The 12327-nt window shown below is 39.8% G+C and overlaps 1 protein-coding gene across 7 annotated transcripts in view; it reads right to left on the bottom strand.

The window, feature by feature from the left end:
• sulf1 (sulfatase 1) overlaps positions 1-12327 on the bottom strand; it is a 96638-nt gene that overhangs the window by 78365 nt on the left and 5946 nt on the right. For all 7 annotated transcript variants that reach the window (XM_037756927.1, XM_037756928.1, XM_037756922.1 and 4 more), the window contains exon 2: positions 2231-2316. The gene's annotated coding sequence lies outside the window, so the exon portion shown is untranslated. The remainder of the gene's footprint in view (positions 1-2230; positions 2317-12327) is intronic.

Raw genomic sequence — 12327 nt, 5'->3', positions numbered from 1 at the left:
GGAGATATTTTGTAAAACGAAGGTTGTGTGGACAGATTTTTTTTGTAAATGGAGGGGAAAATATTAGTTTTTAAAAATACCAGTGTAGGTGTAGACAGGGCCTACAAGACATAATACGGGGGAAGGGAACAGTAAAGAGGAGTGTGTCCTATGATGACCATTTTCTCACACAGTCGGTGAGCTGCAGAGCAGCTGTCCCTCACCTACATAAACTGTCCCAGCCAGGTCAGGTCTGCTATCAGCTGCCAAAAACAAAACCCTGAGACAACTGACTGGCAAATTAGCATTTTATAGTCTTGGGTTGTAAGGAAGGTACAACAGAGAGCAAGGCTGGAGGTGGAGAAGAGGGTGGGCGAGAGGAAGTGAGGGTTTGACTTGAGATACAGCAATGACAGTGATTGTCATCCATACTGTTGTAAAAGCGTAGCTGAGTGTAATGAATGTAAATGGATACTAAAGGAGTCATTATTCACAAAGGAAATTGTTGCGGATCATCGAGGGGTCAGGTCAATATTAGTTAAAGAAACTGAACAAAATATGTTAAGTTGGCTAAAACCAGTGGTGGAATGTAACCAAGTGCATTTACTCAAGTACTGTACTTAAGTACAATTTTGTATTTCCATTTTCTGCTGATTTATACTTCTACTCCACTTTGTGATATGGTGCAGCAATGTACTATTAATCTACCCAGTAGTACATAAAGTATCTAAATTGACTCCAACTTGAAGGCCTACAACATTAAAATGTATGTGTTAGTGATAAAAACAGAATAATATAATATTCTATAAGAATATAACACTTTTAACAGAGCCGTTCTGCATAATGAATACTTTTACTTTTGATACCTTAAGTACATTTTGCCGATAATATTTACATTCTGAATTCAGCACTTTTACATGTAATGGAGTATTGTTAGGCTGTGGTATTTGTACTTTTCCTTCAGTAAAAGATATGGGTATTTCTTCCACCACTGGCTAAAAACTACAGCTGGGATAACTGAAGTTGATTTGCAGACTGCCAAGGAAACAATTCCTAACACATTAAAAATGCCTAGCTGGACCCAGCACCTGCCGAGTGAGGTCACCAGTATTAAAAGACTAATTTCAGCAAAAGCAAAGAGTCCATCAAAACACTCCCTGGCAGTAAAGTGGTAAACAAAATATTCAGCAAAATAATGGCCAAATGCTGGAACAGAAAGTTAAAAAAAAGGGCACTCACAAAAGATTTGAGATGCAACAGGCCTGAAAGGTATTTTCAAACAGTTGAGGCCAACATTTAATGACATAGATCTGGAATCTAAAAGATACCAAACAGAGCTGTAAAGACACAGGATTGAATTGCCACCTCAAGTCCCAGTCAAATCTAAGCAAACCACCTCACAGTGTACATGTATATGTACACTGCACTCCTGCTGAGATGGACTGACCGCCAAATGATCTGGAGAGCTGTGGGAAAGAAAACTGAGTTGAGCTCAGAAGGAAAGCCTCTCTGTGTCTGGATTTCCCTGAAATATCCAATAAAGATGAGCAGAGCATGAGGACATACTGTACAGGATGATGTTGCAAGGCGCTGGCTGACAATATGGCACAGTTTACCCTGACAGATGTACTTTTCCCATCATAACTGAGGAAAAGAGACACAGCTATAAAAACCCTTAGGAAGTAGCTTAAGACTTGAAGGCAGAGTTTGCCAACATGTATTTGTTTTCTAAGATTTACCCAACTTAAAATGGTTGAGTGCTGTAAATAACTAAGGTAAACATTACAACTATAAGGCTAAGGATTGAAGATTCACTTGTAACTGTTGTTAACAACATATTTAGTCAGCATGTAATTTGATTCTACTTTGTTCAAGACACACAATATTATGTTGAAGGTGTGGCACCTACGAAGCATGTTTACAAGCCTGTGCATGCAGGAAAGAATACAAATACAATCATTGAGGATTACTCTCCGACAGGAAATAACATCACCCGGGTGTTAAGTCATCAGGTCAGATGTGACCATTTAACATCTAAATGTTAAATGGTTTTACAGGAGCACTGTCAACCTGATAAAACCTGATCAGTCTTTGTATTATTACTTCTAAAATTAGATGTGGAATTATCAATAGAAGACCCCACAATTAAGACATATTCAATGTTTTGTGTTGCTTTGAAGATAATTTGGATAAAATGAAAATCACACAATTAAGCCACCTTCACATGATAAGAAATTTGCTTTTCACTCACCATGTGGTAGGACACAGAGCCTTGCAGAGGGGAAGCGCAGCGCAGGTATAATAGGCCATCAAAAAGTGTGCAAGGAACGCCATTCACTGTGATGGATAGAAAACGAGACAAGAGTTACACAGGAAACAAAGATAAATATGACAGCAATGTGCCAATGTGTCTCAATCAGCAACAGAAGATTCATATTAACAGAAAAATGCACATTATTCCTGTTGAAAAAGTGTAGATGAAAACGACAGCAGAGCTTTGTCATCGCTAGTAAGAAAATGTTTTTTCAGGTGTTTCAAACTTGTCATTTAATAAGAAAAGTGTGTCTGTCGTCTCGTGGTAATAAAGCCATAAATCTATTACATTCAAAATATTTTCGATGGGTTACTGTTGGCTCTCAAAAGCCAAACATGAAGTCACTCGTATTATTTGAAGGCTTGTTCACAGCAAACAGAAAAAAAGGTTGTTAAAAGATACTTTATCAATACACGTATTATACTTTTTATATCAAACCAAAACCAACAAAGACGGCATATAAACTGGGACCTGACTTCCCTTTCCAGTGCTACCACCTGTGCATACAGCTTAAAAAATGTTGTACTCAATAAGACACACACACACACACACACACAGACAGAGCAAACTCTCAGCCGATCTGAGGGGGTGGTGTTTGTATAAATCTGGGAGGACAAGTCCCTGTTGATCCCACCACACCCACTGGTTTCCTCTCTGAAGGGCCTGGAAGGTAAATAACAGCAGGACAGAGATCATTCTGACTGCAGCGCTGCTTGACCACAAATGCAAACACACACACACACACACACACACACACACACGAGTATCAACCCCGCAAGTTGCACGGCCTGTACCACTCTGCCTCCCATCCTCTTGACATTCTCATCACCTTCCCCCGCACAATCTGACTTCCTCCATTTCACAAGTCTTGTAAACAAAACACGCCAAACGCTAACATTGCATAACCCAATCGGCGACCCCAGCCAAATGTCACTCTACACACACACTTGTCACACTTGTCCACAATGAGAGAGGAAAAATATGTGAGCGCTCCCCAAGCTCCGATTCAAGCCTCCGCAAATTTGCTTATCATTCAATATATCTGTCACTGAATTTTTTCCCCCCTCCTCGCCCACATTCCCGTCTTCTCCTTCACTTTCTTGGCCAACAGGTCCTTCCATCTGTTAGCCAGCTGGTGGAAGAGGAGGAGGTGGGAGGGTAGAAATGGAGGGAGAGGGGAAGAGGGTTGCTCCACCCGGCGGTTTGCTACTCTCAACAGTCTTAACTTTCTCCCACTGACTGTAATGACTCTTCTGTGGGTCTCATTAGGGCCTGACCCGGCGCTGGGTTCACCTCCCCGCATGATGTCACATCCAGGCCACAAGACATCCCAGTGTTGAATTCAGAGTAACAAATCACTGATATAATGTTCATCCGTATTGCAATATTACTTTTGTGTCACCGGACAAACTCACCAACTACTGTATGTTGATAAATGAGCTGCAGAAATCATGAGGAAAACACATCATCACATAGTTTGGTTTCTAAAATCTAACTGGCAGCGAGCTGTTGAAAAACAGGGAGAGCGCACGCACATCTTGATTTATGATCCTGTGACTAGAAATCTCTCTAATACAAGCATCATATCTGATTAAGCTCTCCTCCGACGCCAAAGTAACCAGCTGAATGGACGCCATTGAGCAAAGCGTGTGTGTCAAAATGTGTCACTCATCAGTCTTCTCTTCCTCCTCCTCCTCTTCACTCACTCTCCTCTCTACATCTACCTCTACCTCTCCTCTCCTCTCCTCTGACAGACAGGTTCAGGGCAGGTCTGGGGTCGACAACATGTAACCTGACCCCGCCCGGCGCTCGCTCTCGCTCTCTAATGATCTTGGCGTCACTCCCATTCCCAATGTTGGTTTAACCTGATGTTAATGTGCCCATTCTGCATTTCTGAAACAAAGTTCTGTTCCACTAGTAGGTCTAACGCACATCGAGCATCTGTCACCTCTGCTGTCAGCTGTGGTTTTTAAGTAGCACTATCTTAAAATGAGAAAAAATGTACGTCTGTATTTCTTGTCATAGTGGGCAAGGCATATACAGTATGTATGTAGACAACATTGCTGGTACCATGGCAACCTGAGAGTGTTTGCAAAATTTCCGTGCTATTTGTTTTTGGAGCCTCCAGTTTATCTATACAATGATAGTTGCTACTAGAATTTCTATAACAGCATTAGGGCTGCAAATAACGATTATTTTCATTGTCGATTAATCTGTCGATTACTTTCACGATTAATCGTTCAGTTGTTTGGTTTATAAAATGTCAGAAAATGGTGAAAAATGTTGGTCAGTGTTTCCCAAAGCCCAAGATGACGACCTCAAATGTGTAGTTTTGTTCACAACTCAAAGATATTCAGTATACTGTCATAGAGGAGTAAAGAAACTAAAACAATATTCCCATTTAAGAAGCTGGAATAAGAGAATTTTTACTTTTTTAAATTTTTTTTATTACTCAAACCGATTTAATCGATCATGAAAATAGTTGCAGATTAATTAAATAGTTGAGAACTAATCGATTAATTGTTGAAACTCTAAAACAAATATGATTAAAAAAAACAAGAGTTGGTGAGAATTCACAAAAAGACAAAGATGTCCATATCAAATAAAATAAACTAAACTAATTCAGCAACATGTAAGGTTAATTGTGCAAATCACACTGTATACTGTAGACAATATACTGTTGGAGTGATAATGGACGCGCTGTCGGTTACTCCTTCAGTCCAACTTGCAAGTTACCAGAAGCAGTTCTAGACCTGTATTATTGCCATGGAAACTTTCTTGACCTTTCACCCCTGGTCATGCTACACCTGTCAGCAACTCACAACTGCACCGTGAGATCCCCTCCCCCCCCATTCTACCATCACTCTTGAACAAGATCGTGAGATACGTAAACTCCTTCACCTGGTGCAACAACTCACCCCTCTGTGAGGATTGGGAATCATTGTATTAACACACTAGAGCCATCCCTGTCAACACCAATAGAGCTAGTGATTTAAACTACAGTTGGTGCCTTTGGTAAGCTATGTATGAGGTTTGCATCAGAAGGAGAAATCCCTGCACCAAACCACTATCTCTGTGTGTCCTTTGAAAGCCAATCTTAAAAAATGACTCGCAACAAATCCACATTTTCTCCCCTGGACTGGCCACCTTATCGTGGAAAAGGGAACTTTGTGACCCTGGGAGCAATGCTGTCTGGATCATTTAGCTTCTGGCAGGGTCTCCAATAGCAAATTGGTCCCAGGCATGAGGCCAGACACCAAGCGAATGACTAGCACCTACTGTATGGTATTGAGCACGCTACTTTGGTGGATTAGGTCACTTTTACCTGTTTCGATGTTAACAAAGTTTAACTGCAGAATTTCCTGTTGAGACCAGAAAGAAAAGGAAAAGGTAAGAGGATGTGTTGACATTTCTAGTTGATACAAGGCCACCAACACAATCATCAACACCTATATTTACTAGGGCTGTCAAAGTTAACGCGATAATAACGCATTAATGCAAATTTGTTTTAACGCCACTAATTTCTTTAACGCGTTAATGCAACTTGCGATTTCTAAGTTGTAGCGCGCTCAGTTTTAAAGCTAGAGTGAAGATACTGGCATCATGTGAAACTAAAAAAAACAAGGAATTCATTGGTATCAACCACGTCATACTAGCTTGTCAGTAAGAATGCTAAATAACGCTCCAAGGTTGTGCTAAATCTTGGCGAGGAAAAACTGGCATGGCCATTTTCAAAGGGGTCCCTTGACCTCTGACCTCAAGATATGTGAATGAAAATGGGTTCTATGGGTACCTGCGAGTTGTCTCTTTACAGACATGCCCACGTTATGATAATCACATGCAGTTTGGGGCAAGTCATAGTCAAGTCAGCACACTGACACACTGACAGCTATTGTTGCCTGTTGGGCTGCAGTTTGCCATGTTATGATTTCAGCATATTTTTTATGCAAAATGCAGTACCTGTGAGGGTTTCTGGACAATATTTGTCATTGGTTGGTAATTGATTTCCAATAATAAATAAATACATACATTTGCATAAAGCAAGCATATTTGCCCACTCCCATGAGTATTAAATACTTGACAAATCTCTCTTTAAGGTACATTTTGAACAGAAAAAAAAATCTGTGATTAATTTACGACCATCACCATCATCATGAAATTAATCACAATTAAATATTTCAATCGATTGACAGCCCTAATATTTAACTATACCTTTTTCTTTTAAAAGCCCTGAAGATATATCATCATGTGGTGGGAAAGATCAGTAGACCAGTCATGGAAAATCTGTTTCAGCTCTCCTATTACGGTGCATTAGTATTAACTTCAGATATACTGAGGTCTGACCTCTGTATTAAGCCAAGAACTGTTTCTTGGATGCAGCTCTTGGAGATGCACTTCGTTTCCCTTTGAAAATGTGCTGCTGTTCGTGAATCCCCCCACGGTTCTCAAGAGAAAAGCAGAAGTACTCAGAATGGAGAGAAACAAACCCAGATGATTTCTTCAGTCCAGGCTTTGAAGTTTTATGGTACTCCGGCTCTAAGGAGCCTCAGAGGGCAAGGCCCGGACGCGCCCGAGTTGCATCAGACAACTATAGTACAGTTCAGCATTTCATATCAACCTACCACATGCTCTGGACACACATGCTCAGTAAGTTCTAGGGGTGGGAAAAAAATCGATTCACCTTTGTATTGCGATTTTTTTTTTTTTTACGATTTTTAAATAGATTTTTTTAATGCCAGAATCGATATATTTGCTTCATTTGAGTCTACGCGGAGGTAGAAGGAAGTTACCGCTTTTATTGTTGTAGTCTGAGTAACGTGATGTCATATTCATTCCGTATCCGTCAATCAAAACAACCCGCAGCCGGCCGCAGTGAGCCGAAACGCGAAAGTAGAAAACGGCAGAGGGTCCACGTGGATAAGACCTGCACCCTAACATGTTAAATCAAACGTGGTAAACACTACACATACAGTAAAGTATGGAAACACAATGCCAGGAAAAGCAGAGCTAGACATTACGGCTAACGCTGCATGCTAAGTCTGTCATGGACAGGAAGCGTTATCGTATTGCGTTAACGCGCAGTCGAGCCAGGCGTCAATCATCTCTGTGGACAAATCGGCCGACGCTACAACTGTAGAGCACACATATACTGACATTTATGTTATATGCATTCAAACAGGGAGACAGGGAGAACAACAGACAATTTGCGACGGACTTGGAGAAGTTAGAGGAAATATACACGTGTGGCTACGTCCGGTTTTCAAAATAAGGTGTTAACAAAGGGAACTGTATATACAAAATACATTTATGGAAATAAGATTGATTGTATTGTATTCACCAGAAGTATAAAACATTACATGTCCCTTATAAATTAAAAAGAAAATACTCATTTGTGAAGGAAATGTCTTTATTCTTTGATTTTTGGGTTGCTGGAAAAAATGTAATAAATAATGCCTGACAATGATATATTTGACTTCAGGACATCTCTGACTAAATACATGCTGAAGATCAACATTTTTACTGTATTAATTTAGATATTTTCCAAAGTACATGTCCCTTGAAGTGTATGATTCAACTATTGTGTTAAAAAAGTTATCAAAAATCGCAATAAACCGTAATATCGTATCACAATACTTTAAAATCGCAATACATATTGAATCTGCACCCAAGTATCAAAGAGGGAGATAGGTGTATCGTCCCGACCCTATTCATTAGTATGTAAAAACATGTTTTGATTCCCAAAGTCAAAGGAAGATAAGAATTGGCGACAGCATGGGCCATTCACATTATATTGACCTCATCTCAACAAACCCCCCCCCCCCCCCCCCCCCCCCATCCCCACACACACAACTTTCGCTGCCCGTCTCCCACATCCTATTCAGATGCTGTTGGGTGAAAGCCCTAAGTCTTCCCTCATTCAATAAGATGCCTGTCCATTCTAGCTGAGGTTTCCATGTCTCTCCAAACACACAGAGGCTAGGTCAGAAGAAAAGTCCACCAGAGACAAATCCCATCTGTGTCCTCATCCATTCTGCGGGTCTGGACATGAGCAAACAGCTTGCTTTCACCACCCGGGCAACCCTTTTCACTTCACACCGGCAAAACCATTTGAATCTAACGCACACACACTGAATCAGGGTTCTTGACGGCAGACCCAACACCCTCTCATGAATTGAGAGAGATAAACGTTTTAGTAGTCGCACACAGAACGAGACTTCCTGGCTCTTTGTGACGCTGGCTGCAAAGCCGTCTGAGAAGCCTGACAGGAGGAAACCCCATTTTCTGAGCAGTGGGGAGATCTATGGACGTCTGAAAAACATTGTGTTTAAATGGCAAGCCTTCAACTATGGCGCAATGAGGATATATTTGATGTTTGCATATGGTAATCATTGTCCAGACATAAAGACTTGGCTTATTTATAAAAGAAAAAGGTTAAAAACTCTTTAATGGGGTGTATTAAAATAACGTATTTAAGATCTGCAGATAAACATTAATACAAGTAAGGGTGGTCTAAAACAATATCGTTTTATCTTCAATATTCCTCTTGTAACTTCAAAGAAAAGAGCTTTGAAAATGCTGCCAGTCTATTGTTTAGTCTAAACTCCACTCCATCGTCATAAAACCTAAATATATTTATGTCTAATTTTAACAACATTTAATGGAACAGGTGCATAATTTGTCAGTGGTCATTACATCACGACTGTTTTTAAATGCAAAAGCCGCCTCCTTCTCGGTTCAAAGCATCGTTCCTCTTTCAATTACATGTCACACTGGCATGGAGCAATGCGATGGGAAAGTTCAGTCCTCAATTGGGGTGTTTGCTTGGACAGATTGGACAAATATTTCTTTTGTGTGGTCGTCTCCTCGCCTCTGTTCGGTCCTGACAGCCACAGAAGAGGGAGTGAACAATCCAAACTGCGCTGCATTATGGGCTGGGTGGCTGTTCTGTCCAAGACACATGGCTGTCTCACCAGCTGCCTGTCTGTTTACACTCCACCGCTAGCCTTAGGTATCAATTAGTTTTATGGGGGAAAGGAGGCTAATAGTATAGCACAGGCAGAATACAGATTTCTAACTATATTTTTCACAGGTTTCCACCTCCCAAGAGAACAGCATGTCTAGATAAACTGAGGAAAGTACTGAGGAAAGTGTTGACAAAATAATCAATTTTAACATCATGCTGCAATGAAAAAGCTAGGAATGAGAATATGGTTTGATGTTATTTAAAGAACACAAATTCAAAGCACCAATTTTAGTTTTATTGTTTCTGACGTCAACTACCCAGGTTTAAACAGCTAGTCTGTTAAAAGTTCCCATCCCAGAACAAACCACTCTATCCACTTTTCGATCCAAGCTAAACTCCAGACACAGTAGGACAACTTCAGATGTCTTTTGCACCATATGGGGCCATCGACAGAGTCGAAGGCTCTGTAATAGCACACCAACAGCAAGGACAAACAGCAGCCCAGACCACATGTTCCTGTAAATCAAACCCTGACTGCTCTTTTCTGTCAGCTTCTGACATCCAGCACTAAGAGGCAGGTGATATCATTATGATCACTTCATAGTCCTGCTTCACAAGCTGCTCAGCAAAGCAGAGCATCTGACCAAGAAGGGAAAAAACATTACAGATGTTTAAACCTTGATTTATAAATGGAAAATAGTACAAGTATCCTACCAGCAATGTCTTTAATTTAAATTTACACTTGGCGTTACAAAGTACAATTCCAGTCGTCTGAGGAGCTACACGTACAGTCAGAGTTACTGATTTTCTCAAAAGCAACCAACTGCTGAAATATTTTCACTTAGCTGAGTAGCCTAACAATGATCAAAGAAACAAATTATGTATCTTTACTTTTAAAAGGTTTGTTGTCAAATCATAACACGGTATTGAAAGGCAGTGAGCTGTAAAAGTGTTTAAGGTAAGTAGAAGTGCAACGATAAATTGATTAATTGTCAACTACTAAATTAACCGCCAACAATTCTTTACTCCTCTGTGAAAGTAAACTAAAAATCTTTGAGTTGTGGACAAAACAAGACATTTGAGGACGTCATCTTAGGCTTTGGAAAACATTGATCCACATTTTTCACCATTTTCTGACATTTTATGGACCAAACAACTAGTCTACAAAATAATCAACAGGTTAATCGACAATTTAAATAATCATTAGTTGCAGCCCTAAAAGTAGAGTTGCTGTTTAATCTTACAAAAAATTTGACATTTTAAATATCTTGTTTTGTCTGACAACCTGACAAAAACCCAAAGACATTCAGTTTATAATTATGAAAGTCAAAGAAAATAAATAAATAATTATGATTATTACTATTATTATTATAGAAGCATATATTCACATTTGAGCAACTTGAACCTCTGAATTATTGGCATGTCATCTTGAAAACTTATTGCACATCATATTCTGTTGATCAACTGGTAGGACTATTATACATAACAGTGACTTATTAACAAGTGTTGTGCAATCCCAATTTGTATATTAATAAAAAAAAAAACATTAAATTGTTTAATTATTTTAGCAAGTGATGGGGGTGTGTTTAACAATATAGGGCTGCAACTAACAATTATTTTCATTGTTGATTAATCTGTAGATTATTTTCTCGATTAAACGATTAGTTGTTTGGGCTTTAAAATGTCAGAAAATGGTGAAGATGTTGATCAGTGTTTCCCAAAGCCCAAGATGACGTCCTCAAATGTCTGGTTTTTGTCCACAACTCAAAAGATATTCAGTTTACTGTCATACAGAAGTGAAGAAACCAGAAAATATTCACATTTAAGAAGCTGGAATCAGAGAATTTTGACATTTTCTTCTTAAAGAATTACCCAAACCGATTAATCAATTATCAGAATAGTTGGCGATTAATTTAATAGTTGACAACTAATCAAGTAATCATTGCAGCTTTGCAACAATCACAAAAAATATATATAGTGGCTCTGCTTTATAATAATACTCAACAAAATAGAGAAACTTTTAGTCTACGCTGTAGGGAACTGCCTCTGAGCCTCACATCTGCCCTTGGTATTCTGTGAAATCACTTAGTATCCTTTACATTGAAGCCCCCTGAAATGATGGTACACCGTAAAAAAAAAAAAAGTTGACTTGTATATAATCTATCCTGTAACCTGTCAAAGTTGTGTGTTTAAGTGGACATTGAGCTATCATTTCAGAACATTCTGTAACAGGGATTTTCCGTCTTTCAGCAGAAAGTAGACATGTGATTTATAACAACAGGAGATTAATGACCGGAGCAGGCCAGGGCTCAACATGAAGGGTCCTACCAACTAGGCATGTCATCAGAAACACTCCAGGGAGGATACATAGTTAGCCTCCTTCAGCAACATCATCTGTGCCCTCTTGTGGAGGGCTGGCACAGTTCATCCTCACACTTCTTCACTCCCTGTATCTCCCTGTTTGATCTGAGGCAAAAACACCACAGCCGCTGGCAAGATACACTTTTCAACAGTCATTCTAGCCTCTTTTTTTTCCCCTCAAAACTACTGGCAAGCCCCAAGCACCTCTCAGCTTCATGGAAATGTATCACAGAAACTAGTATCAGCCCCAAACCCCTCATTGTTTGGCCTAGACATGAAAGACTCAGCGTGCTATAAGTCCAACCATGAGCTAAACCATCACTGACATCATGGAGGAACACTAAAATTGCTTGGTTATCAATGATTTCTCTTCATTCATTCAGTGGCCCGCTCTTTGAGATGAGCCAAGTGTGACATAAATATCAAAAGGGGGATTTCAGATGCAGATTCTGCCCCACTGAGATGATGTAAGAGACACAGGATGATTCAGAGTGCTGATCTTGTTATTGAAAGAAGAGAGGGAACAGAACGGTCAGTATAGACGAGTGCATCTCTGTGCAACGTCATCACAGAGATGCGAGCGCAGCAAGGGGGCAGAAGCAGAGTCTAGCAGAGCCAAGCTCCAAAACAGAGATGACAAGGAGTTGTTGTAAAGTTATCTATCAAATAACAGGTGATAATAATAAACAAATCTCATACTAATACATCA

This window comes from Sebastes umbrosus, chromosome 21 (genome assembly GCF_015220745.1).
Source record: "Sebastes umbrosus isolate fSebUmb1 chromosome 21, fSebUmb1.pri, whole genome shotgun sequence".
Taxonomy (NCBI): domain Eukaryota; kingdom Metazoa; phylum Chordata; class Actinopteri; order Perciformes; family Sebastidae; genus Sebastes; species Sebastes umbrosus.
The sequence above is the reverse complement of the archived record's forward strand: the minus strand, read 5'-3'. Positions and strand labels throughout refer to the sequence as shown.